Below are 13714 nucleotides of genomic sequence, written 5' to 3'. Positions count from 1 at the left end.
GAAAAGGTCCCTAAAATCCAACAATCTCCACACCAGAAGTGGTTGTAAAGACCACACTGGAACTTAATTTTTCTTCAATGCTTACAGTTGATCCTAACAATAGTTGGTCAGGACTCCAATACCTCATATTATCCATTATCGACAAAGTCGTAGAAAATGTGTATTTGTGATTCATGTGGGACGGAATAGATTAAAAACTATATTCAGACTAGTGACAATGGTGAGGCAAGAAGTCCTCATTGTCTCCAAGTTTATCTAACACCTGCCACTTTGAAGCAATATCAACAAACAGGGAAGCAAAATCATGCCTAGAGTGTACTTTCCAACTTAGAGCTTGTCATTGGCCACCAGGGACTTTTCCCTCAGCCCTCTCGATATGGGACCAGAAAGTTATGGTGAACTGACACCTCCACCATTGTGATCATGTGCCATACCACTAAGTAAGCACTGTACTGCAATGAATTAGCAATGCATACTTAACTGTTTATGCAGGTTGATAGGATCTCACTATGACTAGTGCGGCAAAAACAATAACAAAATTATGTGACTAGCATAAAGGGAAACAACTGAGTTGGTGTTAACAGAGTGAGACACGAGCAATTAGAAAGTTCAGTTCAAGATTATTGATCTGTCTTAATATCCTTAAAACTCCTCCTGCAAGGTAGCGCAATTTCCCGGGTTTCTCATGTTATGGCGGGCCATCCGAACCTCTTCCCAATAACTAGTGAGCACGCAATGACACTAAACTACAAGACTACAAGAGACTAAGAGTTTGGTGAAAATGGGAAAAAAAAGCTTTTGCTGTGTCCATGCAAGGCGGAAAATTCTGGTTCATTTAGCATGTTTATTTTCAAGAGAGTCAGATGGACATTAAACAGCAACGTGAAATTTCAGACATATCGCTTGTTATAACTTTAGGTTGAAATTATATTTACACAATGTACTTGTTAACGAAAACACAGGCGAATTAGTTGCACAGATTAAATTACAATGTTATTAGGTATATTATAGTGAATCATGGGAGTTGCAGTGTCCCAGGTATGCGTTAGGTGGCTTAGGCGGAATTGGTGGAGGAGGGAACAGGAAATTAAGGTAGAACGTGTGGTTTAAAACACGGGTGGTAGCGTAGAAGGAGAAGACCGTGGCTGTGTGAGAGGAGAATGAGGACAATGTAGAAGGTAGGCGGTGGGCTAACTGAGAGGGGCTGAGGGAAGGGGAAGGAGTTTAACGAAGCTGGTTAGATCGGGGGAGAGGAGGTGAGATAATTGAAAGGGAATGTATTCAAGTAGTAGAACAGGGATGATGTGGGGGTGAACAGCATCGAAAAGAGGGAGACTGTGATTAGAGATAAGAGGGTTTAGCAGGGAGGCCGTAGAGGAGGAGTTTATAAACGGTTGAAAAGGAAGGAGGGTACTAATGAAGTAGTGACAGAGCAAGAGGGACAATAAAAAGTGGGGAGAGGTTGGGGTAAGATTGTAGCCACCTAAGAAAAGAGGTTTATTCACTGAATAATATTCGATAACATGTTGATGATCACTGAAATATATAAATTGTGTATTTTAAAGTTAATGAGAATGATAAACAGTGTATGTATACACATTTGTTTATTTAAAAGTCTGTTCGATTGTTGTTTACAGTGACCCCTGACGAAGGACCCATGGGGTCTGAAATGCATTGGGTTATAATAAACTGCACTCAATGAAATTTGCTTCAGTACGTGTTATTGGGAAGAGGTTTGGATGGCCCGCCATAACATGAGAAACTTGGATAATTGCACTACCTTGCAGGAGGAGTTGAATGTTTGAAAATAAAAAATGCAGGATGGATTACAAAAGGATTGCAAAAAAGGTTGAAAAGAAAAATGGTTCAAGAATAGATGCAAAAGCAGATAATTTAAAGAAAATGGCTGTCCCCACTGGTTTGGTGCTAAAAAGTAGCCCCAAGTTATGATGTCGTTTGGTTTCAACCAGCCTCATATTGGGAAATAAGCAATAGATATTTCATCAGATCTACCTAACAGGTGGCTTTCAGGTTCTCTCACTTTTCAGTTTGACCTCATCATCTCTTCCACCTCTTAGCCACAGTGGTCATAAGGATACTTGCTATTCCCCTCTTTTCTAAAATTAATAGTCTGCTTGTTGCACTATTTGTACAAATTCGAGAAAACACGGATAGTCTTCAGATTTTGAAGAAAGTTACAAGAGAGGCAGCTCAGAGTTAAGCAATGCATGCTGGGCGTGGTAATGTAAAGGCAGATATGAACCTCAACTTAACATAAAACTTTGAGGTTAGGGGCATGATTGGCCTCTGGCCACCAGATCGCTGTTTTGAGCAAACAGGCGGTCATTATTGTCCATTCCCCTCAGTGAGGAAGTTAGTCTTAGGTTGACAGACAGATCGAATTTATCGTATTTTTCTGTATTAGCAGTTGAGAGTTCTGTATAAACAATACTGTTTATGCATTGGACATGCAGGCAGAAGCCCAAGGTGCCTCCTGCTAGGAAATTCCAAGTTATAAGAGTTGAAATAGCAGTCATCATTACTTTCATATGGCTGATGCTGGGCTTGGAAGAAGGATGTGACTGATGCTAGGCTGTCCAGCTATGAGGGAGAATTGAAAGTGTTAAAATGTAAATTATTGTATTGGACAATAAAAAGGCAAAATTGGGTTTGCTCGCCGGCCATTCGGAAAGCCTTCAGTAATCCCTCTAGCAGCTCTTTCTGCCCGAGGGATTACGATGGCAGATTCCCACAGCTTTTCTGTGCTGGTCTTTCCAACACAGAAAGGCTGTGGGAATTCCACTTTGGGGGGCCCCAGTAGGACCCCCATGGGTGCAAGGCCTGGCATGGCAGCCTGGGAGGCACCTATGGTGCCCGCGTTGATCTCTGCACCTGGTGGCAGGCACCTTGAGGTGGCTGCCATGGGGTGCAGGGATGAACTGTACCTCGGCTCTTTGCATTGTAAAGAATAGGATTGCGACAGAACAGTGTTCGGTTGCATCCTAATTGCTGGTTTGGAACCGCTGACAGGAGGCCAGTTGGTCCCACTTCCAGAACAATGTCGGATGGCCTCTGGTCCGCCTGACAGCATAATCAGGTTGTTAGTAGTAAATGTGTAAAGGGCGCACGTGGCTGAAAAAGAAGAAAGACTTACTGCTAAATGGGAGGTGTTTTATTGGGAGTAAGAAGGGGTTCTTCAAAAGTTACTGCAGCCAAAAAGGACCCAAAAGAATAGTAAATGTACAGCTTTCAGAGCTTGAGTAGGTTTAGCACCACACATGGTCAAACACTGATATTGCATCACCTTTCTGAGGTAGCAGAAGTGAAATCACACCACTTTACCTTGTTGCCATCAAAGGAAGTAACATCATGACCATGCATTTTCCCAGGAAGTGATCTCACTTGACCTTATCCCGAATGATATCACAATAATTGGCCACACTGAAGTTACTTTATAACTATGCCATTAACATAAAAATGCAACACACATGTATCTTTTGGATGCAACTATATTAAGGTACTGATATGATCTTTGAAAATGGTGGGATATAATACAATACTTGCCGTGATTGTATTGAGCAAAGTAAATAAACCAGAGCTCTTAGGAATGAATGGGTTCGAGAATAAGGATTTCTCCCTACAAGATAATTTGAAAAATTAGTCAAGTAGGGCATTTTAAAGTACAAGTTTCACATAAATCTGCTCAAATGCCATGTGCTAGGAAAGGACCCTTGTTAAATATATAAGTCCTTTCCTGTACTGCCAGGCTAATAAAACCTGACATTTCACAGGAGTTGACACCCTTTTGTTTTACAAAGAAAAATGTGCTGTGGGTGCCCCCAAGTACCAAAAAGAACCTGCATTGTGCCAGGGCCAGCATTTTGTTCTCCCTATTTGCCACTGGTGCCCCCTTATGCCTACAATTACATATAATATGTCAGGCCTGGAATTGTGCAATTAATGTTATCCATGTAAAATGTGGGACCCTTATGTTAAAAGTACCTCTAGTATGATAGGGCCAGCATTTTGTGATGTTTGTCCCCCCTTATATGTCACATCTGTCTACCTTTATGTCAAGAATCACCTCCAATGTGGTAGTGCCATAGGTACCCCAATGGGTATCCCATACCAAGAATTACCTTTACTAAGCCTGCACCTGTCTACTGCCATGGATGCCCCATATATTCAGTATTATCTCTGGTATGCCATATCTTTTTTTCAAGTTTGATTTTATTAATGAAAAAGGGGAAACAAAAGAAAGAACCAGCAATATATTGATATAATAAAACTTATTTACATACATGAATAGATACAGTAGAAATATCTAACAATATAGAACTCACAATGTATACAAAGAATGTGCATCATATAAAGAAGAAAGGGGAAAAGAGAAAGAAGGAGGGAAAGATAAGACAAAATATAAGTATTATAGAACCATTGAAGATAACAGGCAACTATAAAAAATGAGTGTCTTTGTAGTTTGTAAGCATAACAGTGAGTAAGGTTAAAGAACAATAAAAACAGCATAATAAACATCTAGTAATGAGTAGCTAATTAATTGTCTAAAAATGAACGGGCAAAGGGAGAAATTAAGGTGGCTTTCGTACATCATCTGATCTATTCATAGAAGTAACAATTGAAGAGGCAGATAAGGATAAATAGGTTGTCATAGGGAGCCATAGGAGATCTCTTTTAATTGTTAGAGATACGGGGGAGACGTAATTAGTGTCCAGTCGATGATGAAAACAAACTGCATTCCACCAAGATCTAAAGGTGACTTTGTCAGCTTGTTTCCAATTAGAGGTTATTAAATGAAATGCAATAGCTATTAATAAATCTAAAAGTTTAAAACTGAGTGATGACTGAGGCCAATGGGGGAAAGAGTACCAAGGAAAATGTGTGTGTAAGAAAAGGGGATTTAGACTCTAAGAGAATTTCGGATTTGGGACCAAATTAGTTTCCAAAACTGTTGGCTTGGAGGACATTCAAATAAAATATGTTTTTAGTCAGCAGTGGGATGGGGACAGGACCAACAGGTAGGGGTTATTTCTGATGAAAAAGATGCTAAGGACATTGGATAAAGTAGCACTCAATGATAAATGAAAAAAGGTTCTGCGTGGTGTTTGCTGCTCGAGAGATTTTATTAATTTTAGACCATATCTTATCCCAGGTATCAATTGGCCACTCCTGTGATAAATCCTGTTCCCATTCCTTTCTTTTGCATCTGTCAAAGGGAAGACGTAAAGATTTATATATAGTGGATGCTGAAGGGGAATTGTTCAATATTTAGAATAAGTTTCTATACAAAATAGGAAAATCAATAGTATTAGGTAGATGTTGAAGATATAAAATGAGAGATGGGTATAAGTGAGCGTAATGTGTTTTAGGAGAAGGTAAAGAAAATTGAGCTTTGATATCCGCAAAAGTAAGGGGTTGGTTATCCAATATAAATTGGGAAATCCAACTTAGTCTTCTAGAGTGCCAAGATTTCCAGTATATAGAGCGATTCCGAATTCTTAATGATTTATTATACCAAATGGGTTGTTGCTGAAGAGAACTATTAGAGGGATATGATGAAGATAACATAGGAACCAACAGTTTGCGAGAAAGAGAGATAATAGGGGAACGTAAAGAGGCAGTGTCGTAAGTGAAGGTTAATATCTCCTGAAAGTTAAAGGGAGCAATAAAGGTACTCTCCATTTTTAACCAAAGAGGTGGATCTAAAGGAAGATCTGTGGAAATCCATTGAGCTGCCTGTTTCAAAGAAAAAGCGGTATGATAAGTTTTAAAATCAGGAAATTTAAGTCAACCATTAGATTTATCTTTATTAGAGAGGACAAGGCTATACGAGAGACTTACCCTTCCATAACAAGTTTATTAAAATAGAGTAATTTTCCTAAAATGATATTCAGGAATTCGAATAGGGATCATGGAGATAGTGTATAGTACAAGAGGAGAAAGCATCATCTTAATCGAGTCAAAATGGCCCCACCATGACAGATTGAGGGGGTGCCAACGAGCAATAGAATCACCCAATTTTTTCATGATATATTCAAAACGTTGTTTTAATGTATCAGATAATAAGGGAGCGAACCATAAGCCCAAATATTTGATTTTGTGATGTTGACAAGAAAACCCAGATTGGTCAAAAAGATGTTTTTGGCATAAATATTTAAGGGTAGAATTTTGCATTTATCAGCGTTTAGGCGATAACCAGAAACTTTAGAGAAAGATGCTACCTGTTGAAGATAAGGAGCAAGAGATGATTCAGGATTAGAACAATTTAAAAGAATATCGTCAGCGTAAACTGACATTTTAACTTCATGAAGACAAAAGAAAAGCCTGTGATGCTATCATCCTGTCTAATTTTAGTTAAGAAGGGTTCTAAAGCTATAACAAATAATAAAGGAGATAAGGGACAACCTTATCACACTCCTTTATGTAGTGAAAAATAGTCAGAGGTTATACCATTAACAAAAATTGAAGCTTGGGTATCTGAATATAATAAAGAAATAAAAGCAATTAATTTAGGAGGAAAACCAGCCCATTTTAAAACATGAAACATGAAATCCCATCCAAGTCAAAAGCCTTCTCGGCATCTAAAGTAATCGCGGCAAAAGGATGTTCCAGTGAAGAGGCCTTGCTTAAGACATTAAAAAGAACACGAGAATTATCAAATGCAAGTCTCCCTTTAATGAAACCAGATTGTTCAGGGCCAATAAGATCGTGTAGGGTAGAATCAATACGAAGCGCTAGAATCTTGGCGAAAATCTTATAGTCTGTGTTGATCAAGGAAATAGTTCTATAGTTCTTACAAAGAGTATGGTCTTTATCATCTTTAGGAATTAAACAAATTAAAGTCTCCTGAATAGTGCCCCAGGAAGAGCCATTCATACAAAAAGATTGAAAAATGAGTAAAAGATTTGGTAAAAGTATTTTCGCAAAGTGATTATAAAATTTAATAATAAAGCCATCAGGACCGGGTGCTTTCCCACGGCGCGAGACCGAAACAGCATGAGAGATGTCCACTAGAGAAATATCAGTTTCCAGAGACTTAAAATCAATATGACTTGATGAAGGAGAGGGAAGAGATTGAAAATAAGAAAGGAGATCAGGTTGTTCTGTTAGTTTTTAAGGAGTGTATAAATTCTTATAAAATGGTACAAATTCCTTTAAGATATCTTAATCTTTGAAGAAAGAATTACCAGCGGGCCTTGTAGAGAATCTATTTTAGTTCTTTCTTTCATACTTTTCAATAGTTGGCCAATAATTTCCCCATTTTGTTTTGACCTCCATAATAGCGCAAATTGCTTTTCAGTAAGAAGTTAAAGGCAGCCTTAGTAGATAATCTATTGAAAGTAAGTTTAGCGTCAATTACATTTTTAAGAGAGGACTCGTTGTTCGAATGATAATAAGTATATTCAAATTGTTTATTTTTATTAAGTGATTGATTAGATTGAGCTTCTCCAGATTTTTTCTTTTGAGAAACAAAATTTATGATGAAACCTCTGGCAGCAGCTTTAATGGAATCCCAAACCATAACAAAGGGAGATTCCGGGGTTGTTGTTAGTGAAAAATTTAGAGGCAAAAGAATTGAATTTTTGACAAAAAATAGAATCAAGAAGTAGGGAGTTATTAAACCATATCTTCCTGAGGGAGGAGAAAAGGGGATTAGGTCAATGTCTACGAGTACAGGAGCATGGTCCAAAATTAGGATAGAGCCAATTTCATATTGAATGGCATTAAGGGCTAGGGACTTACTCAGAAAAGGTAATTGATACAGGATTGAGAATGATGTGGGGCTGAGTAGAAACAATAATCTCTAAGGTCTGGATGATACAGTCTACAAATATCTACCAAAGCATTACGACTAATTGTGGATGTATATTGAGAGTGCCTTTTTAGAGGGAACAAATCTAATTCTATAATGCCTATCTAAAATAGGATCAAAAACTTGATTACAGTCACCACCAAAAATGATATAATCATCATCATAGGTTAATCATTTCTCTAACATATTAGTCCAAAAATCTTTATCGACCAAGGAGGGGGAATAAACATTAAAAATAACTACAGGAATCTTGTCTATAAGAAGTTTAACAATAACCCAACGACCCTCAGTATCAACCTCTTGTTGAACAATGGAAACATGCAGTTTTTTGTGACATAAAATCAAGACACCGTTTTTCATGTCCCACCCAACATCTCTTTAATTTTGAAGCTTCATCTTTTGTAATATGCGATTCTTGAAGTAAAGAAACATCAGTTGTTAATTTAGCTAGATGAGATAGCACCCGTTGCCAATTAATAGGATTGTTTAATCCTCTAATGTTCCAGGATGTTACACTGAATGCAACTTTATAAGACAAGTATGAACAAACCAGAGTAGGTGAAGAAAACATGAAGGAGAGTATATGAGAAGAAAGAAGAAGGTATAGAACAAAGAGAACATCTCCATTGAATCCAGAGGAACCAGAGTCAACGATGTCAACAAAACAGGCGGGTCAAAATTGTAGGAATAAAACACCTGTATAAGGAGGGAAGGAAAATTAAACATGTAAAAATAGTGGCATTGGGGAGAGGAAGGTAAGAGAAATATGAAAACCAAGTTATTACAAACAAATATTAGAACATTTCAACAGTATAATCAGAATAACAAGAGTAATCCAGACAAGAGAAACAACTACATAAAACGAGGCAAACATGATAATCAAACAGGTTTTGAAGTGTCCATAACATCAGCTCCATGAAGAGGAAGGAACTCTTGTAACGCCGCAGGATCTTCAAATGTTGTAGTCTTCTCCTTATATGTGGCTTTGAAGAGACAAGGATGAAGAAGTCCAAATCTTGCATTAATTAAAAGTAATTGAGGGCGTAAAACATCTTGAGACAAAAATAGACGATGGCCTTCCCAAAAAATGTGCATTTTGGATTTAACAGCAGACAGGACTTGAAGAGGGTCTGTATATTGCAGGAAAAGCATGATGACACCATGTGGTTTGACAAAAACATTTGGTCCCAGTCTGTGAGGCCTTTGAATGTTGAGTGAGGAAGTAGCAGGCAAATCCAGAAGCTTAAGCATAAAGGACTGAAAAAAGACAGTAGGGTTGGAGCCTTCAATATTTTCAGGGAGACCATAAAGTCTAAGGTTATTTCTGCGATTTTGGTTTTCCAACTCCTCCGCTTGTTTCTTAAGTTAAGCTATGACAGATTCCAAACTGGAAATACGAGAACAAGAGGCTTGGAGAGACTCTGCCTGTTGTTCTACAATAAGCTCTCGTGAACCCATAGAAAACAATTTATCATCTAGAAATTGTAGAGTCTTATTACTTTCTTCAATAAAACTTTTCAAGGCACGAATCTCCTCAAGGATGATATCCATGGATGATGACGAAAGGATTTCCTGGAGATGGTGGGTCTTTCTTTGGCCACTTAGTAAAGATTGTATGAACTTTACTTGACAGTTGGGTTTTAGGAATGGTGCCTGAAGAGTGATCAGGTTTGTGAGAGGAAAGATCTTCCATTGCACTAAGAGTAGAGTTAGAATCCGAATCTGAACATGTAGTGACTTTAGTAGAGGCAGAAAGCTTTACATTCTTCAGTCTCTCCATAAAAGTATGTTGGAGTTTAGTGGAACACTTAAACTCTTAAGACCAGATTACCAAAAATCTTTAAAAATGGAGTATTTGAGACTATACATAAATTTTAAGCCTTGAGTTCCCTTGTGGAAAGGATGGTATATCACAAAAGAGCCAGAATGAACAACAACATATTGATTAAGTAATCACCTCTGAATACATTGAAGGGATTACAAAATGGTGGCTATTCTCAAATAAGGTAGAGTGCAGTTATGCAAGAAAAATATATCAAAAGCAAAACAGCGCTTCCATGCTTAAAGGCTCACTCACTTTGCTCAAGAGATAAATGGTAGATAAAGTTCATAAGGAGGAGTAGCTAAAACATGTTATGTTATGTTATGTTATGTTATATTGTGTCTTTTATAGCGCTAGGCTACTCAAAAGAGTGTCCCGGCGCTTTATTGACAACCTAGGAAGACAGACAAACACAACACAACAGATTAAAAGAAAGCAGGGTCAACAGAACACAAAAGAGACTAGGAGGCAAAAAGCCAGGTTTTCAGGCCCTTCCTGAAAGCCAGCAGATTTGAGGTGCTGCGTAACGTCAGGGGCAGAGTGTTCCAAAGCTGAGGGGCCCGGAGCATAAATGAGCGACCTCCAATACGGGCCCTCCTCACACGTGGAACAATGGCAAGGAACTTCGACTCTGACCTCAAAGATCGGGCAGGACGATAAGAAACTAGCCTTTTCTGAAGATATTTTGCCCCCGTGGCATAGAAGGCCTTGTGAGCAAGAGTTAGAGCTTTAAAAACTATCCGCTGTTGGATAGGCAGCCAATGAAGCGACTGCAGCAGGCCAGAGACTTTGACTCGCCTATGCAGGCCAAAAATGGCACTTGCTGCAGCGTTCTGGACCACCTGCATCCGTTGCAGGAGATATTCGGGCAGGCCAAGATATAGGACGTTGGAATAGTCCAGTCTTGACCCGATCAGGGCCTGTACCGTACTCCTCCTGTGGTCCTCGGAGAGCAACGGAAAAAACTTCTGAAGCATGCGGAGAAGCCCAAAGCAGGTGCCAGTGAGGGTAAGGATCTGAGATCTTAAGGTCAGACTGTTGTCAATTTTAACCCCCAGATTCTTAGCTGACTGAGACGACCGCCCCGGGGGAGACATGTCGGCAGGCCACCATACCTGCCAGTCCGGATCAGATTGACAACCGAAGAAGAGCACCTCCGATTTATCTGAGTTGCACTTGAGGCTGTTCAGTTGGAGCCATTTGAACACAGCCCCAAGGCACTCGCGGACACTCTCTCCATCAAAATCCTCTCCTTTCCGGCAGGTAAAGAGCAGCTGGGCGTCATCTGCGTAGGATCCGATCTGGGCCCCGAAGGACTTGGCCAGAGCCGCAGAGGGGTCATAAAGATATTAAAGAGAGTCGGGCTCAGTACAGAGCCCTGTGGAACTCCGACTCCCAATGATGGCATCTCGGCAGAGCTAGAGGAGGCCCAGATCTTCTGTCGGCGGTCAGCCAGAAAAGATGTAAACCAGCTGAGCACCGTCCCCCTCAGACGATCTCATGAAGTCTGACGAGCAAATCCTCGTGGGGGACAGTGTCGAAGGCCGCCGACAAGTCAAGCATGATCAGCATGGCTCTACCACCCAAGTCTAACGTCTCCTTGATGGCCTCCGACACCTCCAGCAGCGCCGTCTCCGTACTAAGATTGGGACGAAATGAAATGAAATGAAATTGGATTTATAAAGCGCATGGCTGCCCGTAAGCGTCCCAGCGCTACCTGACAAAAATAAGAAGCTCTAAAGGGGGCAGGAGTTCTTTAAGGGTCTTTGGGAAAGAGAAAAAAATTAAGACATTTACGAAATTTGACAAGGGATGGTTCAGTGCGAATGTGTCTCGGGAGAGCGTTCCAGGTCTTTGCTGCATTTACAGAGAAGCGGCGGCCTCCCGAGCGAGCTTTTCTAACTCTGGGGACTATGACCAAATTTTCAAGATCTGATCGAAGGGCACGTGGAGGTCTGTACGGGCGAATCAGGCTTCTTAGTGCCTGAGGTCCTTTGCCTTGGAGCGCTTTATGGACCATACATGATGATTTGAAGGAAATGCGCTCACGAACTGGGAGCCAGTGCAGGGCTTTCAGCAATGGTTTTGCAGAGGCTCTTCTTGGGGCGCCCATGAGCATCTTGGCAGCAGCGTTTTGTACTCGTTGTAGGGTGTTAATAGTGGCTTCCGGGGCTGCCAGGAGCAGTGCGTTACTATAATCCAGTCTGGACAAGATCAATCCCTGAATTAGTAATTTTCTAGATTGGAAGGGTAGCAATGGGAGGACTTTCCGCACAGTTCGTAGCAAGCCGAAACATGTGCCTGCCACTTTCTGGGCATGTGACCTGAAGGTCAATTCAGGCTCGAACCATACCCCTAGGCTTTTAATTTTGTCTTTTGGTGGGGGCACCTCACCCATACAGGGGGGCCAAGATGTATTGGGTAGGGGGGAGAATTGGTGACCCAGAATTAAAATCTCGGATTTTGCTCCGTTCAATTTGAGCTTGAAGTTAGTCATCCAGGAGAAGATTTCAGAGAGGCAGGCCGAGAGGTTGTCTGAGCATCCCGTTTTTTGCGTCAGCGAGACGACTAGTTGGGTGTCATCTGCGTAAGTGACGCATTTAATCCCGAACGGGGCTACTACCTCCTCCAGTGGGGCGATATATACATTAAATAGAGTAGGGCTCAGGGATGAGCCCTGGGGGACTCCACACTGGAGGGGAGTAGATTTGGACATGATGCCATTTTCCCAGATCTTAAATGCTCGTTTATCCAGAAAGGATTCCAACCATTTCAGGGCCATTCCCGTAATCCCGAGTCTTGCAAGACGGTGGACTAGTATTTTGTGGTCCACCGTATCAAATGCAGCGCTTAGATCCAGGAGGATCAGAACTCCTGATCCCCCTGAATCCAAGATGCATCTTGCTTCCTCAGTTACCACTATGAGGGCTGTATCAGTGCCCTGACCTGGGTGGAAGCCCGTTTGCGAGCCACTTAACAGGTCATTGCTTTCTAAAAACCCAGAAAGCTGCTGATTTACAAATTTTTCAGCTATTTTCCCCAGACCGGGTAGCAGCGAGATAGGGCGAAAGTTGGCCAAGTCAGCCGTGTCTAGGCCCGTTTTTTTTAGGAGTGTCTTGATTCTTGCTTGCTTCCAACTGGGTGGAACCACCCCTTTAGTGAAGGAGGTATTTAATAAATCCGTTGCAAGGGGGGTGATGGTATCTACTACTTGTTTAAGGATGTACATGGGTGTAGGGTCAGATGGAGAACCACTCTTCACCGCAGAGAGCGTGTTACGGAAATCATCCATAGAGATGGTTCTAAGGCTATCCAGCCGGGGTGTATTAATCGGGACCGAGAGGGCTTCATCACCTGCAATGGGGACAGCCTGTGGGAGGGAGTCAAGTATTCGTTGTACTTTGGTGTCAAAGTACTCTGCAAGCAAGTCACACCTAGCTTCTGTGCACTCCTGGTTGGTGGTTGGAATGGAGGATTTAAGCAGTTGCTTTACAATTTTAAAGGTCTCCTTAGAGGAGTTGGCGGACGTGTTAATTTTGTCCTCAAAAAAAGCCGCCTGGGTTTTCTGCTGTGCAGCTTTGTAAAGTCTTAAGGCCGCCTGGTAGGAGAGCTTACTGTTGGCTGCCCAGTACTTCCTCCAAATGCGTTCCAACTTTTTGCAGTTTTTCCTGAGATCTCTTAGTTCAGTGGTGTACCATGGTGATTTAAGCCCGATTGGGTGGAATGGAGCAGGTCGTGTGATTCCAGGAAATTGGAAAGCACGTTGTGCACGTGCTTCTCCACGGTCTTGGCCAAAGCGGGGAGAAGAGAGACAGGCCTATAATTGGCCAAAACCTCGGGGGCCAAGCCGGGCTTCTTAATAAGGGGGATAACCATCGCTTGCTTCCAGGCCAAAGGGACCACACCCTGGCTCAGAGAGAGATTCAAAAGGGGATTGACCAGCGGATTTACGACTGCTGCCATCTTCGCCAAAAATTTGGCCGGGCATGGATCGAGCGGCGATCCAGATTTAAGGTTGGCCAGAAGAGTCAGAGACGAAGCCATTGAAATAGGCGGGAAGT

At 41.3% G+C, this 13714-nt stretch overlaps 1 protein-coding gene across 1 annotated transcript in view; it reads left to right on the top strand.

The window, feature by feature from the left end:
* The window catches only part of MAMSTR (MEF2 activating motif and SAP domain containing transcriptional regulator), a 246401-nt gene that overhangs the window by 215286 nt on the left and 17401 nt on the right, over positions 1 to 13714 (top strand). The gene's annotated exons all lie outside the window — the stretch shown is intronic.

Source organism: Lissotriton vulgaris, chromosome 7 (assembly GCF_964263255.1).
Source record: "Lissotriton vulgaris chromosome 7, aLisVul1.2, whole genome shotgun sequence".
In the NCBI taxonomy this organism is placed as follows: Eukaryota; Metazoa; Chordata; class Amphibia; order Caudata; family Salamandridae; genus Lissotriton; species Lissotriton vulgaris.
Note: the sequence above shows the minus strand (reverse complement) of the source record. Positions and strands in the feature narration are given on the sequence as shown.